The sequence below is a fragment of the Ornithodoros turicata genome, chromosome 3, assembly GCF_037126465.1.
Source record: "Ornithodoros turicata isolate Travis chromosome 3, ASM3712646v1, whole genome shotgun sequence".
NCBI lineage: Eukaryota > Metazoa > Arthropoda > Arachnida > Ixodida > Argasidae > Ornithodoros > Ornithodoros turicata.
In genome coordinates, this window is record NC_088203.1 from 27,352,347 (window position 1) to 27,376,499 (window position 24,153).

Here is a 24,153-nt window from a genome sequence, read left to right on the forward strand (position 1 = left end):
CGGAGGTCCTCGACTGGATTTTCAGTAGCTTTGGGTGTCCGGCACAACGAGAAGATTGGGAAACGCTGCACTAGGCTATAGAAACTATTCACACTGGAGCGAGAATATGGCGGTGAGCCTTGAAGCGCACTAGGCCCTAGTAGTATCTTAGGGCGGAGCGGGAATAAGGCGGAGAGTCCTGACGTACGTTAGGCTCTAAGGACCTCTCAGGGGGGATCGAGAACATGGTGGTGAGCCTTGAAGCGCACTAGGCTATAGAAACTCTTCAGAGTGGAGCGAGAATATGGCGGTGAGTCTTGAAGCGCACTAGGCGCTAGCAGTATCTTAGGGCGGAGCGGGAATAAGGTGGAAAGTCCTGACGTACGTTAGGCTCTAGGGACCTCTCAGGGGGGATCGAGAACATGGTGGTGAGCCTTGAAGCGCACTAGGCTATATAGACTTTTCAGTGTGGAGTGAGAATATACCGGTGAGTCTTGAAGCGAACTAGGCCCTAGTAGTATCTTAGGGCGGGGCAGGAATAAGACGGAGAGTCCTGACGTACATTAGGCTCTAGGAGCCTCTCAGGGGGGATAGAGAACATGGTGGTGAGCCTTGAAGCGCACTAGGCTATATAGACTTTTCAGTGTGGAGTGAGAATATACCGGTGAGTCTTCAAGCGCACTAGGCCCTAGTAGTATCTTAGGGCGGAGCGGGAGAAGGGCGGATAGTCATCATACATTAGCCTCTAGGGACCTCTCAGGTGGGATCGAGAACATGGTGGTGAGCCTTGAAGCGCACTGGGCTATAGAAACTCTTCAGAGTGGAGCGAGAATATGTTTGTTAGTCTTGGATCTCACTAGGCCCTAGTAGTACCTTAGGGCGGAGTGAGAATAAGGCGGTGAGTCCTGGCGTACATTAGGCTCTAGGGACCTCTCAGGGGGTATCGAGAAAATGGTGGTGAGCCTTGAAGCGCACTAGGCTATAGAGACACTTCAGAGTGGAGCTATAATACGGCGGTGAGTCTTGAAGCGCGCTAGGCCATAGTAGTACCTTTGGGCAGAGCGGGAATAAGGCGGAGAGTCCTGTGACGTACATTAGGCTCTAGGGACCTCACAGGGTGGATCGACGGCGGTGAGCCTCGAAGCGCGCAGTAGCCTATAAAGACTCTTCAAGGCTGAGAGGAAATACGGCGGCAGCTTGAAGCGAACTAGACTCTACCTCAGGGCGCAGCGGAAATACGGCGGAGAGTCTGGAAACGCACTAGGCTCTATAGGGGTTCCCCATGGCACAGCGAGAATGCGTTGGTTAGCCTCCGACCGAAACGTCCGATAGACGTTCGAAAATGCCAGTCAGTTTTCTTTCGCGCTCCTGTGTCTTGTTTAATTTCTTTGTTTGTTTGCTCAAGTTTACATCTTACTCTAATTGGCGAACTCCCTGGTAACAGTTTATAGTAAATACTAGAGTAAAATTGAAACAGTCTGAAACGCAGCTTACATGTTATAAATATTTGGAGAGCCCGTCTTCTACCCGGCTTTGAAGGATACAAGGTTTTCTCTCAAGGCAAAACAAAGCATTATAACTAGATCCTGCTTGAAAAGAAAGAAACAAAGAAAGCATTGTATAGATCACACCCCGTGGATTCGATTAGCCAATGCAAGTCAAACTATGCTATGGTGCGTATTCTCTTCTCCGTGTTCTTTGCCACAGGCTCCTCAAACTGTATTAATCAGTTTCGGTTTCATACGAACGCCACCTCGGGGCTACGCTAGGAACACGAATCAAGTATTGTGAGGAAGATTCAGCGTCATCGCTAGCGGTGTGCGCAGGTGCGGTTTTATCGGCAGATCCGCGCAGGTATCCTGGTTCGTGGATGAAAATAAAATGTTTTCGAATCCACGCGGATAAAATGCTGAGAAACGCGCGCTCCGCTGCGGTGCACGCGGATATCCGCATCTCATCCGGGAATAAACATTACTGTCTCTGCCGACGTCCTCCAGGGGGGAGCCATAATTCAGAACACGCAATGAACCCAAATTGGTGTCTAAATGTGTCATGCCTTGCATTCCTGTTCCTTTAAGTGCTATTACTGGGCAGACCCCCCCCCCCCCCCCCGTGGCATAGTGGTTAGGATGATCGCTTTCCACACCGAGACTGGGAAGTGACGCCGGTTGGAATCCCCCCACGGGTTCTGCTGTCCGAGGTTTCCATGGGTTTCCTGGCAGACTTTCCAGACGAATGTCGGCACAGTTCCACCTGAAGTCGGCCCAGGACGCATGCTAACCCTCCCTGGCCCCCACTCCTTCCTGCTGTACTCTCTCCATCTGTCCAAGCCTACACGGCCCCTCATAGCCACAGTTGCTTCGAGGAGCTAACACTGAATTTAAAAAACAGTGTTAGTGGACAACTGTGGACGACATAACGTTCCTCTGAAAGTTTTTGTACTGAAAGGTAAAATTTGTTGGAACTTAACATTCTCGTCATGTTGGACTTTTACCTCTCTAGTCATCGGCCTCTCGAGGCTGCATGGCTGGGGTGGTCATAGCTCAGGTGAGTCAACCCCTACATTCGAACTTGAAGCAATGTTTTCAAGCGATGGAAGTCGGCACATAGTGTTCTCTTCCCCTCTTTTGCAAAAAAAGAAGAAGAGAAAAGTGGATACACCATAGCAGTGTGACTGGTGTCTTCTGTGCGTCGCTACTTGCGCCTCATAGCCCATCACCGTCGTCACCAACTGGTAGCGAAACTTAATTCGTGCAAAGCCTAAGGTTTCCTCATTTTTTTTTAAAACCGACAGTATCTCCTCCTCCATTCCGGGACTCAACGTTAAAAGAAAGCAAGTTCAAGCGTCAGTCCTTCGCCAGATGTCATTGGAGATGATGTTCTACACTGAGCATTCTATCATTACACTTGTAAGCTCGTCGACCGCATTCGTTATTTCGTCGGTGCGGGTGTCCATGGATATCGCTTGGTACACAGCACTTCCTGTACGTCCGCAAAGTTCTTCGCCGTCTTGTTGTTCCTGCGGTATGCTCTGCGTGAGGCTCCGCGAGTTTCGGTGGTGTACACGAACTCCAGGGAAGCCCTAGAGTGCATAGCGAATATGGGCGTGCGTGGCAGGTTAGCTCCAGTTGTTACAGACATCCTCAGCGACGTTAAAGAGACCATGAAACGATATTTGACAAGCTCACGATCATTTTTAATTAGTTCCCCTGTACTAAAGCATTCACTCTGTGAAATATGAAGTTGAAAATATCGAAAATATTCGATATTTACCACAGGCGTGAACAGCAGCTGCTACGGCCCGCCTCCGAGGCGAACTGGCCGTGACATCATACACAGAACACGTTGCCGATTCGCGGACGGGCTTTTCTGAGCAAAGTGCGAAATTTTCAAACAAGCTTGTATACTTCGTCATGAAATATGTTTTAATTTGACTTAGAGACAAGATTGTAGCTAACCGTTTACACAGAATCCTACGAGAAATGTAATATAGCCGTTGACTGTCAGCATGGTTACCGGAGCACGTTTTCCTCTTTTAACTTCATCTTCGTCAGAACATACCTTCGTCGGTGACATTTTATGAGCTGCTATGTACCAAACGATCCATAGACGCTGTGTGTGTCGCATAACCTCTTCCTCCATTGCTGATAATTTGCCTTTCGCCATATTTCAAGTGATTTAGACGGGAGATATACAACGTTGCTGTTGTCCAAACCGAAACCATGCACCCACGTGGTCCGGCGGGGTGTGTCCTCATCGTCGTTCACAGTTGGCTGAGAGGATTGGATGGCGATGACGTATGCCCACTTCGAAGGCATATATCCAGCGGTCACGCCCTGCTATTTTTGTCTGATAACTGCGCCCCCGTTGTACTGAATATACGGCCAAAAGTCGATGTGTGTACGATAGTGATGGATCATGAGAACGGTTTCCAGCAGAGTACTCAGATTTCTCGAAAATCATTTCATGGTCCCTCTGCGACGTAGGCCACTCCATCGCTTTTCAGTGGATCCGATGTCGCTGTGGAGTAAGCAGAAATGTAGAGGCTGACAGAGTGGTTGCCGCTGACAGGCCATGCCAGGCGTTTGTACAGAATACGTTGACCCGTGGCGACAGCATAGTCATTGCACAAAGCATAGTCCTAGATTTCATGAAGGAGAGTAACCTCCTAGTTATCCTCTTACAGCGAAGAAGAAATAAACAACGCTGTGAACTCAGTGACTAACAACCTGTGATCAACTGTGAACAACAAACCTGTGACCAACTAATGTGACCAACAAATATGTGACCTGCTGTAACAAATGTGACCAAGTGAAAGCTATTATGGTGGGAACCGAAGGTGACCACCAGATGGCACAGCCACCGAACTTTGCACTGAACGTATCATCGCTATGTGTCGTGTGTCTAGTTGCTATGTCCCGTTTTTTCGTGTTTCCCTTTCTTTCTCGTCTTTTTTTCTCTCTCTCCCTGTGGCAACTTGCCGCCCGTCTCGGCAGGTAGACCGTCCTCTCTTTCTTATTTTATTATTTTTTTCTTTCGAAAAACGATACCCCCCGTGGCGACAGGAGTGCATTCTTGCCGGCGATGATTCAATTGAGGGCGATGGAACAATGGCGCCGGGACATTACAGACAGGTCCCTGTTGTAGTCCGTATGGATCCAACTTTGTCATTATCACACCCAGGCAGTTTGCCCCGCTGTCTCCCCTCCCTTCTGCACAGACTTCGCCTCAACGTGACTTTCACATCCGCAATTTAAACACCGATTAGGGTACGCCTCAACTAGCTCCTGTCCCAACGGCTGCATGGTGGGAAACCTTCAACACGTCCTCATCGACTGCCATCTATACAGTCCGGAGAGAGCAATGCTCCAGTCCCAACTCACCCGCATCAATAGCAAACCTTTTAGGCTTGCTGCAATTTTGGGCCCCTGCTCTAACCCTGCGAAGCACCGTCAATGCCTGCACTTATGTCATCAGTTCTTGACGTCTACCGGTCTGCTAGAACTCCTCTAGCCTCCGAGTCTTTTGCATGAGTGCGGAGATGTGATCTATGTGACTTCATCGTACTACATCACATGCGGTCGATTGGGTGACAGTCACGACGCCCCCGCATGTGTAGTATCTCATTTGCTATGTGTTGTGCCATGTGTATGTATGTGTGTGTATGTCTAATCATTTTCATCGTCACCGCACTCATATATTAACCCACATGCACTGAGGTATGGTATCGCAATTGTTGCGGTGTAACACATCATCCCATTCTCCGCTTTCCTTTTTTTTTTTCCTAATTAACAACGCGTGAGGTCATTAAATGGCACTTCTACGAATGTCACTGATTGAAAAAGAAAAATGAGCCCCGAAATGGACAATATTTACAACATTTGCTGAAAGTTGAATACGAATAGCATACCGCACAAGCTATGCGAAGGTCCGCCAACACCACGGAGTTCGATGCCCGCACCGCCTAAGGCGAGCACCACACGCACGCACACACACACACACGCACGCACGCACGCACGCACGCACGCACGCACACACGCACACGCGCGCACACACACACACACACAGGGTCAATAGCCGGACCTAATTTGGTCTGACCTGCCTAAACTAACATGACCGAACCTAACTTGACCTAACCCCACGTGTCTAACCCGCTGCTCTCTCCGCGCCCCTGGAGCAGTTTCACTGCTACAGTACGGCCAAACAAATTTTCATTATCTATCGTACGCTTCAAGGCTACCACAATGCTGGAGTGCAATACCAGCTGTCCTTCCGGCCATCGAGTCCTTCCGCTTTTACCTCGTTTCTTTCCGTTTTTTTTTTTTTTTTTGTCACTTCCCCTTTTTTTTTGACAGTTTTGTACGCCGGAAATAGCAGAGGGTCATTCGGGCTGAAATCCCCTGGAGACATATACCCTTCACCACTGTGTAAGGTTATACTCTTCTTTTTTTTCATAACTGCTGGCGATAAGAAAAAGACATTTTAATATTTCGTCTCTCCAATGTGGTCTCTCATTGTGAACATCGCCAAATGTTGGCCCCCTGTCCACCAATCTTTAGAAAACAAGAACTCAATGTGAAATACACATTTCACCTCGAGTACTTCGTATCTGTAGTGTATCTGTTCAGAACTTTGAATGGTACACCCTGAAAACAGAACTTCACCGCATGGATCGGTGTACGCCAACCATTGCCACGAATGGTAGGGTTATCGCTTCAGACTCTGTTCAAGATAGGTGTGTGTTTGCCGGTGTTTGATAGGTGTCGTGAAAGTACCGGCCAAAAGGCTTTGATTCATCGTCAGAGTGCGCAGCGCGCTCACTCATAACCGAATTCTCGTCTTTTTCGAAGTCTTTTTTTTTTTCGTACTAGATCTGGAGTAGTTCGCCCTGCGGTAAGCGGGCTCACATCTCCACATTTTTTTCTCCTACCATCATTATCATCATCATCGAAGAGAGAGGAGGGTGTACGCCTTTTTCTCTCAATTAGCATACATCCAAATTGCCAGAAACGCATATACGCCCCCCCCCCCTCCTTCTCTCTCATCGAGTCAGAAGCGATAACCCGTTCACTCATGGGAGTGGTGGTCTTTAGAGTGTGAACGTGGCCAACCAAGAGCGGTGAATTGGGTAGAATGGGCTGTTCCAGCTGTAGTCGCATAGTTTTGGCTTCTGAACATCCCATATAACTGTCTTACAGCACGAAGAAAAGTTTCACGTTAAATGCTTTTGAACACTACCCTCTGCCGCCAGTTCTCACCAGTGCTTGCAAACATTCACTTCCTACTTCAAAGAGCAAATACACGTGAGTCCAGGATGACGCCGAAATAAATCATTTAAAAATTAAAAAATGAAAAATAAATCATGTAAAAATCTACTTTTCAAAATAACTTTTCAAAAATAAACTCTGTGAATATCTACCGTGGCAAAATTCACTCGCAGAAATACACTTCACGAAATCAACTGTTCAAAATAATTATTCCAACAATAAATCCCCTCTGATTGGTGGACGGCCGAAGCTCCCTATCCCCGCCTCGGAATATAGTACGGCTGTCGTACTTGGTGTGGGCCGTGTGGGCATTCGCCTGAGAACGAGACTACTTTGTTATTCCGGATGTGGTCGTCCATTGCCTTCCATGCTTCCATGAGAAGCCACCGGAAGTAAGTCTTCGGGTTTAGCCTCGTTCACAGCTCAACCAGGCTGAAGGGTGCGTGTACCGTGGGTGCTCGCTATTCCTGTATTCATACGCGCGTCGCCTTTTGCACTTTTAAGCTGAATATTTCAAGTTTTCCTGCTCTTATTAGAAGACACGTTATTACTAATGGTAGAAATATACATAAAAAAAACGTTCGAATTGTAAGTTGCCTCGAAAACAACGTTGTGTCGCCCTTAAATTAACATTGGCACTTTTCCTTCCTAAGCCTAACCATGATTTACTCTTTCAGTGTTTATTTTGAGGGCGTGGATATTTCAGCGATTTATTTAGGAAGGTGGATTTTCACGGGTGTATTTTTAAGCGTGAAATTTTTAATGTTTTATTTTTAAGATTTTATTTCAGCATACAACCGTGAGTCCAGCTTCGTAATGGTTGTCCAGAGTCTTCACACTTTTCGAGAACCTGCGCAAGACGAGAGCCAGTGTCGATCAAGCTTATGTGACGTATACGGAAGAGACAGAGCCAATAGACGACCCTGTGTTTACAAACATGTGACGTCACGAGAAGACCGGTTCGAGGTTATATTTTGCTGTGGTTGGCAAGAAGCGTGAAAAACGCGTCGGCTGATAGGCCAATAAAGCTGATAATGCCCACCAGCATGCTTTGCGCGGCGACGAAACGTAATCCATGATGTAGGGGTGCAGGTCTTCTATACATCTCGGACTCCCGGGCGTGGACGCAAGCAAGTTGATGAATGAACTCCGCAGTGGAAAAACTTGAGCGTGGGCGACACCAGGATGAAACCCTGTCTGTGTCGCCCACGCTCAAAAAATTTCATTATGGAATACACGCAGTTTTTACCGCTTCCGGTTTGATGCAAAGACGACAGCCGTTTCACAGCAAACACGCTCTGCGCCAGCCACTGTGCCGATTGGTACAGTTATCCAGGGGCGTAGCCAACGGGTGTTTTAGGGGGGTTCAAACCCCCGTACCTTTGGTAGTGCATTTGGGAGAGGGCAACAAGAGCGGAATCCTCCTTCCCCATTTAAAGTCCCCATAGAACCCCCCCCCCCGAAATATTTTCTGGCTACCACACTGCAGTTATCGCTTCTTATTTGAGGAGAGAGAGGGTCGTATACGCCTTTTCGTGGCAATTCAAATTGTCACAAAAAGGCGTACGCCTCCCGTTTTCAACAAATCGGGAAGGCGAAAAGATATAATTCTGCATGGCGTCTCGTTCCGAGCATCCTTAGTCGCGGAAGGACCGGAGGTCTTGGTGGCACCGGAAGTTGTGGCGGGGGCTTGTTTATCTTTACCCGAGAATGTCATATATTCGTTAGCACAATCAAAGCATATCGTCCCTAGCAGATGGACTGTTGTACATTCCTCCGACACATTTATATGCAACAATCGGATGATGTTTTTAAAAAGGCCCCGTGCGCGTCAGCGAAATCCCGACGTCGCCGGGAGGGGGGGGGGGGGATATATTTATTAGAACAAAGGAAAAACAGGAGGAAAGGTCAGCCAAACGGTATGTCGGTTTGCTATTCCGCAAACAAATAAAAAGAAAAGAATCAGAATATAACGGATAAACTAACAAAAGGGTATAATCCGCGTCTTCCCCTTTATCGAATGCTTTTCACACTTGCATTTTTATTTTTATTTTGTCTTTCGGAACAATAAACTATCACGAATAAACAAAAACATAACAAGCAAGTACAATTGGTAATTACAAGTAGGCGTAGTAACTACGGGACTATAGCACACAGAGCAGCCTCTTTGGAGCGTTTTCGGATTTAGAGGCGGGAATTCCGCTCACACAAACCTCAAGTCACGGTGACTGTCTCGCGAAACTTGCTTCGGCTGTTGAGCTGTCGCCGTACTACATATGCTGGAACCTAGCTGAAGCTTTGAGCTCCGTAAACTCCCGTCCATATCACCTTCGGTTCCTCGATTCATTTGTAAAACCTGTCGATTTGCAACAGCCTCGACACTGCTACGGGACTGGCTTGTTAGAGCAAACATTAATCGCCCTCCAACGCCTCTTCTCTCTTTGGCCACTCTGCTCGGCCCAGTCCTGCACAACCAGGGGGCGGTTACGACTACCCTCTTGAGCTTTCTTCATGCCTCCGGCCTCTCGACCAGCCTCTAACCCTCCACACCTTTTTCTTTGTGTGTGTGAGTGTGTGTGTGTGTGTGTGCGGTTTTTGTTTTTCTTCTTTTTTTAAGGAATAGCATGTCGGCCTACGCCTGACTAACCTTTTCTCCCTTTCTTTTTTCAATAAACATATTCCCCCCTCCTCAGTACAGTTTTAATATAGTGCACGCTTTGCAGGCACACACACACACGAAAATGAAAAGAAAAAAAAGAACAAGATCCGCCAACCATATTTGGAAGACTCCTTAGTTTTTTATCAATGACTCATACACATAAAACGAGAGACCACTTTTCTCCGGCGCATTATTGCAAACAAATAAAGAAACAATATCGGCCTACATGTGCCGGCTGGTTAAGATGACTCTCCCTTAAAAATTTCTCGTATCCTCGCCTATGTTTCATCTGTGCATGTAACGTGACACACCATGTCACGTTACCACTGCCAAGCAGAAGAAAAAGTTATGACCATTCTCACACAACCGAAAAGCTCTGACACCTTGCCACACAGTTTGTCACCCCTTGTTTAACTTCATGTCACCGGTGTGATACCATGTCGAGCGTGTTATGCCGTAAGCTATGTCACATGTAAGTTATGATTTAAAATATGGACGCGCGTAACCTTGCGGGTTCTATAAATTTCGAACTAATCCCCTCTCAACAACAACAACAAAAAAGCAAACTCACGTTTCCAAATTTATTTTAAAGGCATACACAACGCTCTTTCGCAAGCGAATGCGTCGTCAGCTTCGAGTTATTAAGCGCTTCGACAGATTCATCGAACGACGTCACGCAGACAGGAAGGAACAGCAAAAATGATTTGTCAAATTCTGTAGCATCGTGTACTGTTGAAGTTTGATAAGCTGAAGCTGATAAGATTAGCTGATCAAGCTGAAAGAAAATGATAAACGTCGGAAGTTATCAAAAACAAATTTCTTCGCACACATGGATAATACTTGTATATCCGACTCAAAACTGCAAAGCTTGTAGTAAGGTTTAAATCCGCTTTTCCAGGGTCGAATTGTTGTAATGGTGATAACCCTTAACGAATGCTTAACTGCACGGGGGCAATACAGGTGAGTTAATGTTCACATAATACTGCGTAGGTAAATAACGTCATTTCAGCTACATATCGGTTGGTTACATGTCGGCGTTACGAAAAATGCTGACAATTTCCGCTTGACCAGAGGCGAAGTTCTATTTGCAGAGTGCGTCGCAATAAAACCTAGTGACCCGGTGGGTCATCATAACACTACCAGGAGTTCTCACAAAATTTCAAGTTCTTCAAGGTTGACAATTCTTGTCCGTTTCTTATTCTTCACACACTGATCGATAGCACCTTGAGCTTGTGAGCTTTGCGCACGTGCAGTTTAAGGCTGGAGATACATGTTCTAGCGGACTGCGTACCGGAAGGCCCGCTCGAAGACGCACGTACGAACGCCGCATGAATGTAAGACGCGAACAACAAATACTTCGAGGACTCGTGCAGAAATTAAAGATGTTTTATACTATCGGTATGGTGATATGGCGAGTATTTTACCTTCTAGTCCACAGTACTATCGCGCGAGGTGTTGGTGGTGGTGAATTTCGTCATTCTCAGTGCCAGGACGATGACGATGACGCTGAAGGAAACCTCAGAATTCTGTTGTACTAGTACATACTCTGTGAAACCCGGATGGCATCCACAGTGTACACCATGCGCTCCTCTCTTGAGTCTTCCCCCCTCCCCCCTTGATTCACACAATGCCGTTTTGAAACCACACGCGTCATCTGCGGGACAGCCATTAAGCGCACTTGCTGTCGCCCGCTTCCACCCGAAGTTTTCAGAAAGTCAACAAACACCAGCAATCCGTGCTGTTTCGAACTTGATTAACGACTGCCATTTTCACGACACGATACTTTAAATCATCCCCAATTACCGGATGCGATGCTTGGATTGGTACTCGATGGGACCCGAGATGAAAGAAATGCCGAGCTTCTTCAAACAAACCTCGCTTTGTCGGTCAATCCTTTACGCTTCCTTCACGTCGATTTAGTGGAAGATGTGTATTTTTCCTGGCCATATGTTTGCTTGTTTTGCCAAAGGTCCGCTGCTTTATGGCGACTACGTGTAGCGTTAAGGTTATCGATATAGGCTGCGATAAAACGGAAGATGGGAATAAAACAAAGGTCAGAAGGCATTCCGTCGCTGTTTTACCACACTCTTAAAATAGGACCCCCTTTCACTGCGCAACCCATTCCTAGCGAACCATTATCCCGAATGACTTGGTTCTCTCGGTCCGTTATGGAATCTTGGAGCGCTCTCGCCAGAGGTTGCACACGTCTTCTTCGCCATGTTTAGGGTGAGTGAGAGATCATGTTCTGGTCGCAGAGCTATAGGATCGTGTCGGCCTCCGAAGGGACTCTTTATGAGTTCTGGATTGTTCGCATGATCTGATGGGTGCGCACAGCAATCCCCCTTGCACTCTAAAAACAGATCCTAGTGGTGGTGCTGGTGAAAGTGCTCGTCGTTGTCGGCCTCACAGAGGTGGACAACGTCACGACTGACGCCCTGGGGGAATGTGCGTCCTGGGTCGACTTCTAAGGGAACTGTGGCGACATAAAAACAGATGGTGGTGGTGATGGTGAAAGGGCTCGCCGACTTGTCGGCGAGCCCTTTAGGGAGGCTCTACCTCCATAGGTATGTAGGCTCCCTGCTTAATGACAGTACACACGTTTTTTGTGACACTTCTCACTCTAAAAACAGAACCTCACCGCATATAGCACGCTGTGCACCGACCATTGCCACGAATGATAGCGTTATCGCTTCTTATTCGAAGAGAGAGAGAGAGGGGGGGGGGTACGCCTTTTTGTGGCAATTTGGATATATGAAAATTTTCACAAAAAGGCGTACGCCCCTCTGTCTCCCAATCATAAGCGATAACCCTGTCATTCGTGGCAATGGTTGAAGCACAGCGTGCTATATATGTGAAGTTCTATTTTTAGAGTGCTGCACTCGTAAAGCATGACTTGTTCACATAGCACGCCCCTAGCCAACCGTCATCCCGAATGATATCGCTCTGTCCTCCGATTCGTTGAAAATTGGGAGGTGTGCGCCTTTTTGTGAAACTTATGCAGTCATGTTAATCGTCACAAGAAGACGTACATCGTGCCTCTTCCCACAAATCACGAACGATAACGACTGTCGCTTCCGATTTTAGGTAAGAGCGCACCATACGCCTTTTCGTGAATTCACGCGTATCAAAATTGACACAAAAAGTGGTACGCCTCTCATTTTCAGCAAATCATAAAAGAAAACGACATCATACTGAACGACGGTTTGTTCTCCGTGTGCTATGATGTTCCTCGAATGTAGTAGCAGGCCGGTTTCACGTCAGTTCAGGCAGGGAGGTCCCACACTCTTAAAAATGAACTTCACCACATAGCACACTCCTAGCCAACCATCATCCCCAATGACAGCGTTCTCGCCCCTGATTTGTTGAAAAAAGGATTTTGTGCCATTATGCACGGCACAAAATAGGCTCCTCCTCCCGTTTTCAACAAATCTAGGGCGAGAACGTTGTCATTCGGGGTGATGGTTGGCTAGGAGCGTGCTATGTGGTGAAGTTCATTTTTAAGAGTGCATCGACCTCTTGGATTTTCATTATTATTTTACATTTAGAAGCTCATCGTACATGATGACCAACAGCGGTAAAATGAATAATTTCTACGGAATAGTTTTCGCGCAAAAAAATCCAGAAACTCCGGCCCTGAATTCAACTGTTTCAGTTTTGCCGTGTTTGCACGCCTACATCTCCCGAGTCTTAAAAGATACTGCAGTGAAATTTTTTTATGCTTTAGTATGCCTAATGATCAGCAGTCCGAGGGCAAATTTTGGTGCGCAGGAGCAACGCTCTGTGATATAAAAAATGGCGAACATGCTCTCTCGTGCGGTTTTGTTTCAACTTCGACGCGTGATTTCTCTGACTGTAGATATTAAATATCGAGTTAGGAATTTCTTTTTCCAGGGCTCCCGCAAGATCCTGCGAAGCTTGCTTTACTTCATTTTACGATATTTTTAAGTTATGCAGAGGGCTTTTAGCACAAAATGCGTGTTCTGTGCTGAACTTGCAGCAGTACATTTCTTCTCAGAGCTAGGGAAGTGGGAGGGTTCTCGCATTTGTCAAAGTTACATTAGATACGTTCAGAGCAGAGCCGTACGGGAGACGCACCTAATGCACTTCGATTTCATTCAAAACTGGACAGTAGCCATGCCTAGCGAAATACGAGCGTCCCACTACGGAAAACAGATTTCCATATGGTAACAGCTGGCGCGGAAACGCACAGTTTTGGGGTGGTGAGTGAAGACTTCTGTCACGATTCAGCACAGTCACTGTTAGCTTCCATAGCTATAGAAGAATGTCTTGACTAGAATGTTCCTCTTGCAGCTAATGACTTACGTGTCAGATGGAGCGGCGAGCCATTTTAAAAATCGGTATAGGCTCTATGAGCTCTCCAAATCTACATTTGCGAGCGCGACATGGCTGTTCAGGAACAGGCCACGACAAAACTGCGTGTGACAGGATCGGTGTGACAGGAATCAAGTAGGGAGCGCAACAACCCATGGAGGCTCCCTAGAATCAAGCACCATGCCGCGACGCCTAACTTGCGTTCACTCGAGCAAGACATCATCCGTCACAAGATATGATAACGTGCTTGCCAGAACACCTAACGCGCGTCCATTTACTCCATGTACGTGCTGAGGACGTGGCTTCTTTTAGAATGCAAAAGAAAAAGCAATGAGTAAACCTATATCGCATCAAAGTGGCATACAGGGTTCGCATGCGTGGCAAAGCAAGACACCGGAAAGTCTAGGCCGAGAAACATTTACAGCTATAGTACTGTGGACAGTGACTGCAGAAGAGTGACGTTTTCACAGAAAGTGAGTGAAATCATATGTCGCTGTCATCGTAAAATACTGCTGTTTCGCAGTCTTGTAAATATATCGACATAAACTACCACTTTTCATTGCACAAAGTTGTCCCTTTCTTGTACGACATCGACAGGAGGCCGGCCATCCCGCGGTACCGGCAGCCGGGCTCCGACAAGTACGCACGCAGACTAGGGCCGCGTTTTAACGGGCTCATCGCCAGTGTACGTCGTTTGAAGCAGTTTTTTGTTTACGTATGATGAAAGGTCTAACATCGGGACGTGTCCTGGCAAAATATAAATGAAATAAAAAGGGGCCTTTTCGAGAAACTGACATTCAAAATCCTACCTTAACACAAGCCTGTTTCAGCAGATACCTGTAGGGGGTATACGCACGATATATATACCAGATGAAAGAGCATTAAAAGGCGAGTGAAGTGATACCAAATAGGGTAATGAGGAATATCTACAGTCAGAGAAATCACGCGTCGAAGTTGGAACAAAACTGCACGAGAGAGCATGTTCGCCATTTTTTATATCACAGAGCTTTGCTCCTGCGCACCAAAGTTTGCGCTCGGACTGCTGATCTGTAGGCATACTAAAGCATAAAAAAAATTCACTGCAGTATCTCTTAAGACTCGGGAGATATAGGCGTGCAAACACGGCAAAACTGAAACAGTTGAATTCAGGGCCGGATTTCCTGGATTTTGTTGCGCGAAAAATATTGCGTAGAAGTTATTCATTTCACCGCTGTTGGTCATCATGTACGATGAGCTTCTAAATATCAAAAAATAATAAAAATCCAAGAGGTCGATGGGACGTCCCTGCCTGAACTGACGTGAAACCGGCTAGCACAAAACTTGTATTTTTTTTAGAGCAATGAAATTTTGCTTCCTGTTTACTGTTTCTTAATTAAGTTATATCATGCTCCAGCTGTATATGCAACACTCAAGCGAAACAGTGAGATTGTGCTTGAGAATGTTAAATTAAATTGTACGTTGCAGGGCTGCGGCATCGAACAGAGCTTCAGCTGCTTTTCCAGCAGAGAACCGAACACGAAATCAATATCCTCCAAACAAAGTAACACGTATTCAGCCAACGTGCCAAACCTTTGCAGACGTGGGACCGTGTCGTATCCCGATGCAATCTCCATGCTACAGCCTCCTTAAACTACATACATTTAAGCCGACTATAAAATTTCAGTACCCGATATTCTTTCGTTCCTCGTAAGATATCGCAGCTGAACGCATGTGCATTGCTGAGATCATAATAACATGTGGCGAAATCGATGCCATAAAATAAGCCCGAGGACACATCAATGCGGTGCTTCTTGAATGCTCGGGTAATGCCCAGCTATGATAGCCGAGCCTCTTTAGTGAATGCAGCGCCCGCGTCACAAAGTGGCCGAAAGTCCAGCACAAAAAAAAAAAAAAAAAAAATGCCCGAAAAGTAGGTAGGTTCTATAAAAATATACGTTAAGTTAAGTGCCTCAGGACGAGAGCCGCCTATATTTCGAACAGAGACTGTGCTTCCTCTGGGCACCGTTCTCATCATTAGCATGGTATTTAAAATGGGTGAGACGGGTGTGAGTGACGGGAAAGGGGGGAGGAGCTGACTGGTGGGACGGTTCATGGGTATTTATTTATTTATTTTTACTGTTAGAAACCCAAAGGCCAGAAGGCATTACACGGGTGAAGGGAATACAAAGAAAATTATAACAACAATCACGATAATAACAGTAACACACCAGCGGCATGGCCGAGTGGGCTAAGGCGTCCGCTCGTTGGTGGTAACCAAGGTCGTGCTGAAGACTGGGAGGTGGTGGGTTCGAATCCTACCGCCGGCTGTGCTGTCTGAGGTTTTCCCTGGGTTTTCCGAAGACTTTCCAGACGAATGTCGGCACAGTTCCCCCTGAAGTCGGCCCAGGACGCATACTAACCCCCCTGTCCCCACTCCTTCCTGCTATCCTCTCTCCGTCTGTCCACATCTGTACCTCGCTCATAGCCACAGTTGCTTCGCGGCGCTAACACCCAATCAAAAAAAAAACAGTAACAATAATGAATAAACAATGTGACTGGGAGGCCAAACAGTCCAGACAAATGCAAAATTTAAAGTACAAAATAATGATGATTACTTTCGCTGCGAGGAAAGGTGATGCGCTGCTGCAGATTTGAAGGATGAATGATCATGGATGGATGCGGTTCCTTCGGGCAATGAATTCCAAAGTTTGATGGCGCGCGGGTAGTAGGAGGGAAAGAATGCGTTTGTGTGACAGAAAAATGGCTCGCACTTTTAGGAATGGTTGACACGCCTGCTCGTATAATGAGCTTGGCGAATGTAGGAGGTTAGGGGCACAGAAGAATGGAAAAGGTTATGAAATAAATCTAGAGTTTGAATAGTTCGGCGGTGCTCTAAAGGGTTTCAGACCGGTGACGCTAGTGGAAGAGGAGTAGTCATTGGCGATGAATCGAACGGCACGATTCTGGACGGATTCGATGGATCGAGACAGGAAGGATTGGTGAGGATGCCAGATACATGAGGCGAATTCCAGTTTTGGACGGATGAGCGTTGTATACGCCAAACGCTTCACTTGGGGAGGTGCATGACGGAGATTGCGTCTGAGGTACCCTATACATCGGTTTGAATCATTGATAACGTGGTTAATGTGAGCATGCCATTGGAGGGTTGACGTAATGTGAAGACCGAGGTACTTATGACATGAACTGTTGGTGATAGGTGTGCTGCTCAGTGTGTATGGGTAGACGTCTTGATGTTTCCCAACGTGAAGGTATGTGCATTTAGACAGATTAAGTGGCATCAGCCATGTGGAGCACCAGGACTCCACAGCTTGAAGATCGTTCTGTAGAAGTGTTCGATCAGCTGGATTATTGATGTGTCTGTAAATGACGCAGTCGTCGGCAAAAAGGCTGTGGAGCTGAATCTATGTGAAATGTCATTAATGTATATGAGAAATAGTAAAAGCCCCAGGACAGAGCCTTGAGGAACGCCTGACTTAACAGGAGATAAAGAGGAAGAATAGTTGTTAACATGTGTATATTGCATCCGTGAGAGGAGATAATTTGACAACCACTGCATTAGATTGTCCGGTAGATTTATACCCTAGTCAGACGGCAAACTGAATCCATGAAACGGAATGGCAGTAACTGCACCTCCTAACCACCCATTATGTCGAATGACATTGTTCTCTCCCCTGATTTGATGAAAACAGGAGGCGTACGCCCTTTCTGTTACAATTATGTCCTGCATAATTATGTATGTATGTATGTATGTATGTATGTATGTATGCCTTTTATTTCATTTCCATTGGAAACGAGGATCAGGTACAAAAGGGAGAAACCCTGACGAGGTACCTGACCCTATACAGAGCAGTCATAGCGGCATTTACAGTAATACAGTAATACAATATACACAACAGATTCAGTAGTAGGTATCGTGGTACATATTATATCATTATCCCAGTTATACTTCTAACATGATAATGTCAACATAAAATAAAATACACCCTCAGTCATTGATCAGCGATACTGATAAGCAGCTCATTCGTTAACTTTTTCTTATAGGCACGTGGATTCAAAAAAGGCCGCAAAAAAGTGCCTCCAGATATTTAGAAAGTTTGGGACAAGGTACCTATAGTAGTCTGTGAGCCGTAATTTGTTCTGCTGAATGGAAGAGTAAACGGATACGGATTTCGGAGTGAATATCGGCTACTCGGAGATTGCACTGATACATTACCTGAGTAAAACGTTGTATATGTATGTACGCGCAGCTTTAATGTGAATAACTGTTGTATTGGTAAAATAGCTAAGTGCTGAAAAGTTGCTGGTACAACATCTGAACTGTTCGCGACGAGGCTTAGAACTCGCTTTTGCAGAGCATAAATTCTATTATAGTTACTGGAACTGGTTAGGCCCCATACTAATAGACAATAGTACAGGGAGGGGTAAATTAGGGCGAAATAGAGTGATCTCTTTAACCAGGCAGGTAGTAAATCCCTGATGCGGTACAATGCTCCTATTTTCCTGGCAACTTCTGATGTGACACTGCTAATGTGAACATTCCATAATAGATTCTCTTGGAACCAAACACCCATGAACTTAATGTGAAGTACTCTTTCAATTCCATTCTGATCAATGCTTAAATTCAGAGAGTCGTCAGTGATCGGCTTATTCTTTGCTGTGAATACCATATATTTGGTTTTCTTCACGTTGAACTTCAATCTATTTTTTTCTAGCCAAACAGATAGTTCATCGACATACTTGTTTACTACGCTATTTAAGTGTAACAAAGAATCGTGACTGAAAGATACGCTAGTGTCATCCGCATAGAGCACCGTATCGTTTGCGCCGGGACTGCAATGATATTGTTGATGTAGATAAGGAACAGGGTAGGACCTGGGATCGAACTCGAGGAACACCATATTTTATAAACTGCTTTGAGGAATTGTGACCGTGGATTGAAACGTACTGATATCTAGATGTAAGGTAACTGGAAAATAGGTTATGGACTATTCCGCGAATACCGCAAAGATTAAGTTTGCCCAACAGGATATCATTGCTAATGCTGTCGAAAGCTTTTCTGAGATCTGGAAACAATCCGACTGTGTAAAGACGGTTCTCAATATTCTCGATGATTTGATCTTTTATTCCCAATATTGCAGTTTCTATAGATTTTCCCTTCTGAAAGCCAAATTGGGATTCTGTAATTAGTTTATTTTCCTGTAGAAAGGAAGATAGCCTGTTATTTAAAAGCTTCTCGGCTACTTTAGAGAATACAGGTAAAATAGAGATTGGTCTGTAGTTATTTATATCATTTTTATTTCCACCTTTGCTTAAGATGACCACTTTGGCCGTTTTAAGTTGTGCAGGGAAAACTACTGTGGTGAATATAGAGTTAACTAAGTGACAGAGAGGATAGGATAATACAGCAGAGGCATGTTGAATTGAAAAAGTACTGAAACCATCCACACCAACCGAAGTTGTTTTATTTAACGAGAGCAGTACTCGTCGGCCTCTTCGAAGGTCTTGTCTAAGGAGAATTCAGGAGGGTTGTCGTACGCCCCAATATTCACCAAATGATTGTTAATCACATCCGCAAGGGCCTGTCCCGGGTAAGTATTTCCGTCTATTTTTAGCTCTTTAGGCGCACTTCAGAAGGGGTAGATGAAAAAGCCAATTCTCTTACTGTACGCCAGACTTTGGCCGTGTCGCCATGATTTTGATGGAGAAGCTGCACGTAATACTGCCTCTTAGCGTGCTTCAGCCTGTTGCTCACCTCGTTGCGGAACCGTTTAAATTCCTGGAGATCGTCCTTATATCGAGTTTTGAGAAATTTTTGAAATAACTTATTTTTCTCTTTTATGTCTCTGAAAAGCAATGGTGTTACCCAAGGTTTACGAATTTTCTTACTACGTAACTCAGTGGTGCGAACAGGAAAGGCCTTATCATAGCATTCTGTTATGCGTGCATGTAGCATGTGGCAAAGCACATTTGGGTCGTTTTGTGAGTAAAAATAAGCCCAGTCGATACTTGTTAATTTGGCAGTAAAGTCGTTCAAGGATTGCTCGTTTATAGTCCTTCTGTTGTGCGGGACAACAAGGCTGCGGGACATATGTCTAACTGAAGCTAGAGATATTATGCAAAATACAGGTAAATGGTCGCTGATCAATGTTGAGAAAACCCCGGAGTAAAGCACTTGCGAGCTATTCGTTATGCATGGATCAAGCAGGGTGTTTGACTCCGGACGAGTGGGAAGGTCTATTATGTTAATACAGCCGAATGATTCGTAAAGGTTTATGATGTCTATGGTATCGCCACAGTGGATTGGAAAATCCATCCAGTCTTTTACGACAGAGGTGAACAGGGATGGATTTTTCCTGTCCACCGATCCGTTGACCTACAATACCCACGAACCCATGGCGCGTCATTCATGACCCTTTAAATAGCACGCCAACGACGAGGACAGTGCCCAGGAGAAGAACTGTCTCTGTTCGAAATATCGGCGGCACTCTCGTCCTGAAACAACAACTACATGAGTGACGATGGGATGAGGTAATTCACCGCAACGATTGCGGTACCATACCTCTCTCGTCCTGAGGCACTTCCATTGGAGTTGGAGTTGGACGGACTAAAAATAATACGGAGAGGTTGAACTTGTCACCTGAGAAGTTCTGCTACTCCGAGAAAAAAAAGTAAGAAAAAAGAAAAAAAAAAGAGAGATGACGTCCCGTGTGGCCGGCATTTCCTGCATATGGTGGGCAAGGCGGATTCCCCGGATTGCCCAGTGTGTGGGATGGGAAGAAAATACTGAACATATTTTTATGGAGTGCAGAAGACATCAGTCCCAACGCAAGACATTGCGGGCCGCACTAACTCGTCTGGACAACGGAGCTTTCTCCATAGAGAAGGTCTTGGGGACGTGGGACGCCAACCAGAGAGACGCCGCATTGGCTCCCGTAGGCTTCATCTCAAGTTGTTCTCTTGATGTTCAGTACTAGTTCATCTGTACGTGACGCCCTGGTTCCTGTGTGGCGCGATCCTCTGACGGTCATGTGCCCGTGAACACTGCGCCGTACAGCCTAGCCGAGGCACTTCCATTAATACACCATTATCGATCGGTTTGCTGTATTTTCTATCCTCCGTATAAAAATATAGTTCGTCAATGCTTAACAGTCACTTAAATGTCGCTAAAAAGAAGTGAAATGAATGAACGAGTAAAAATTGCGCGGACTTGGTCATGACATATGCGATGTGGCCATTTTACTATACTTAATACTGATACGAACTGACATGCCACATTCTGTGAAAAGGGGCGACACCACGGCGTAGTGGGGGATATGTTTAATGCTGATAAAAAAATAGAGAAAAAATGGAAAGGTTAGCCATCCTGTACGCTTGCTATTCCCAAATGAAAACAAACAAACGGAAGGAAGTTAACAGCAGCAGAAAATTATGAAGAAATGCAGGAAAAGGCACAGCTCCTTCACTAATCATAGGCACTAGGCATAGTGGTATAAAAGAAGCAACAAGACCAAAGAAGGGCAGGAAGAAAAGCAGACAGGACGACTGCTAGCTGGGAATATGGGTGGGTGGGGTGGGGGGTGGGGGGGATGACCCGCCCTTGACGTTGCAAAAACAAGCACGCCCACTTGCACAGGAAATAAACTGCACTAACGTCGAAAGTTGGGGCAGTCGGTATCCCAATATGTGGTGGCGTTGTTTCGTCTTGCTGCGGTTTCTATACCACCATGTCAGAATGCCACGTCCGTGAAGACCACGGATCCCTCTTGTCAAATGTAAGGCTTGACAAGAACATCGCAGTGCGATAAATGACAGCGAATTGGGAATGCCTCACAACACTTTCTAAGTTCTCTTTGAAGGCGAGCGTATTCGCTATCCGTGTCTCCCAAAGACAGCTTCAAGCATACCTCATCTGATGTTCCCCAACCATACCTTAACGATGTACTGCTTCCGACATACTTATCTCAAGTGGACAGCTCGCGATCTGTCCTCTGTAAAATGTCCAGGTGTTGTAAGATTATTTATTCCGACTAATACGACCCGTATGGCATACTGCCCGCCCTCAAACACAATAATGCCAAGCCAACACGAGCTGCTGTATACCTTTAGATGAAGATTTCGGACAGGTGTGTCGGAAGCAGCACGTCTTCAAGGTTCGGTCAGGATGTACGCTCTTAGAAATGAAGTTCACCGCATAACACGCTCCTAGCCATATCATCGATATTGCCGCCATGATATCATTCGAGATGATGGTTGGTTAGGAGCATGCTATGCTGTGAAGTTAATTTTTAAGAGTGAGCCTTAACGTCCCACACTCTTAAAAATGATGTGGGGGGGGGGGGTCATGGCAGGATCGGCTCGCCGTTGTTGGCCACACAGAAGTGGGCGTCGTCACAACTATACCAAAAAAAAAAAGAACACAAAACACAAAGAAAGGACGGACGGATGGAGGATAGAGGAGGTTGAAGGATGGGGATGTGGTGAGGGTGCACGAGTTCGTCGGGGAGAGCAAAGTATAAGATGGGTCGTTGAGCAAGGCCTGCCTTCTGCAGAAAGAGAATGAGGTTTCTTGTTTTGGCGGAACGTTCGGCAGAAGAACCACCGGGGTAGAGGATGTCCGCTAGCGTGCCCTAGGTGAAGCGAGGGAGATGGGCTTCGCGCGCAGAATGGTATGCTCGGCAGCCACGCAAGATGTGCTCTATTGTTTCGGATTGTTGACAGTGGCCACAGCAGGCGTCACCCCTAGAGCCGATCTTGAATAGCTGAGAGTTGGTGAACGCACACCCAGTGCGGAGCCTATGGAGCATGGTCTGTATGCTTCGAGGAAGCTTTCTTATGGGAAGAAGGGGGCGATGATGGTGCATGATGTCCCGTATCCCAGGGTGGCGCAGTTCAACAAGCTGCGGAACGACCATTTGCCTGTCGGTGTCGTCCGGAGTTGGCAAAATACTGCTGCATCCCAGGTGTGCGGAGGACGCCAACTGGTCCGCCCTTTCGTTGCCGCCGACACCGACGTGGGACGGAATCCATTGGAAGACGATATCGCCTCCTGTTTGTTTATGCTGAGCGCACGATCTTCTGATGCTTCGCGCTAAGATGTTGTCACACATGGGGTTTACCACGTCCCATAGAGCGCTTCTGGAGTCTGTGAGTAGGACTGCCCTGGTGAAGCCTCGCACGTGGACCGCAGCAGCTGCATGCAGGAGAGCCAGGAGCTCAGCAGTCGTGCAGGATATCGGGTAACGCGATGATCTCCCTGGCCAGGCCACGTTCACTGATGGGATGTGGAAGGCACAAGTAGCTCTTTTGGTGTGGTCGTCAATAGAGCCATCAGTGAATACTAGAGTATGTGAGTGGTAGATGTCAGTTATAAGGTTCTCAGCCGCCGTTCTAGCAACCAGGGGGCTACATTCCCTCTTTTTATGAATGCCCGGAACGTAGAGCGTTACACCCGGTACAAACTCCCGCCATGGCACTGAAGGTAACCCAGCAGGATGTTGAGGCGATCGTTCACTATGGGCCTGGGCGCTAGTAGCGTATTCGCTGGCCAAGCCGCCGAGGGACGTGTGTGACCTTTTTACGAGGGCAGAAAAAAAAAAGAGTGCTTGCTTCCGGACGTGGCCAAGTTGTCTAAGTAGCCGAGTCCCCTAAGCTCGGAATGAATACTAACAGACTTTTCCTTGGCTTCCAGGTAAGTCTGGGTAATTCCAGAGAAGCTGGGTATTCCAAGCGCCGTTCTTACTCCCGCCCGATGGAGCCGCTCAAGAGCCTGCCATTGTGAAGGTCCGAGATCTACGTACGGTGACACGTACAGGATACGCGAGAGAATGAGGGCTTTGTGTAGCGTGAGCAGCGAACTTGAACTGCAGCCCCATGACTTGCCACTGATCCTTCGGAGTAAATTAAGAGTCTTCTTGCCTTTACAGACCGTTTGGTTCACTAGCCTAGACCAGTGTAAAGCGCTGTCAATGGTGACGCCAAGATAACGGCAAACCTCACATCTTGGGATGGGAGTGCTGTTGATGGAAAGATTAGGAAAACCCTTGCCCACATACTTTCCGCGGGGAATGCAAACCAAGCATTGAGACTTTTCTGGAGATACAACTAGCCCCCTTTCAAGAAATGACGCACTGAGGCCGTTCAGTGCAATTTCGGCGGTGTCACGAAGCTTCTCCTTGTTGTGTCCCATAACGCGGAGGCTGATATCGTCCGCGCAGATGGTAAGCTGAAGGGTAGACGGAGATGGGCGAATCTTGCGGTGGACTCCGGCCATGATCAGGTTGAATAGAGTGGGCGAAAGAACACTGCCCTGTGGGACCCCACGTTCGAACTCTTTCTTGGAGCTCATGCGCCCATTGACACACACATCAAACGTACGGGCAGAGAGAATGTCCCAGGGGTATCTCAGCAGGCGGCCCT

At 46.6% G+C, this 24,153-nt stretch overlaps 1 protein-coding gene across 1 annotated transcript in view; it reads right to left on the reverse strand.

The window, feature by feature from the left end:
• LOC135388330 (potassium voltage-gated channel protein Shal-like) overlaps positions 1 to 24,153 on the reverse strand; it is a 447,190-nt gene that overhangs the window by 365,650 nt on the left and 57,387 nt on the right. The window lies entirely within an intron of this gene.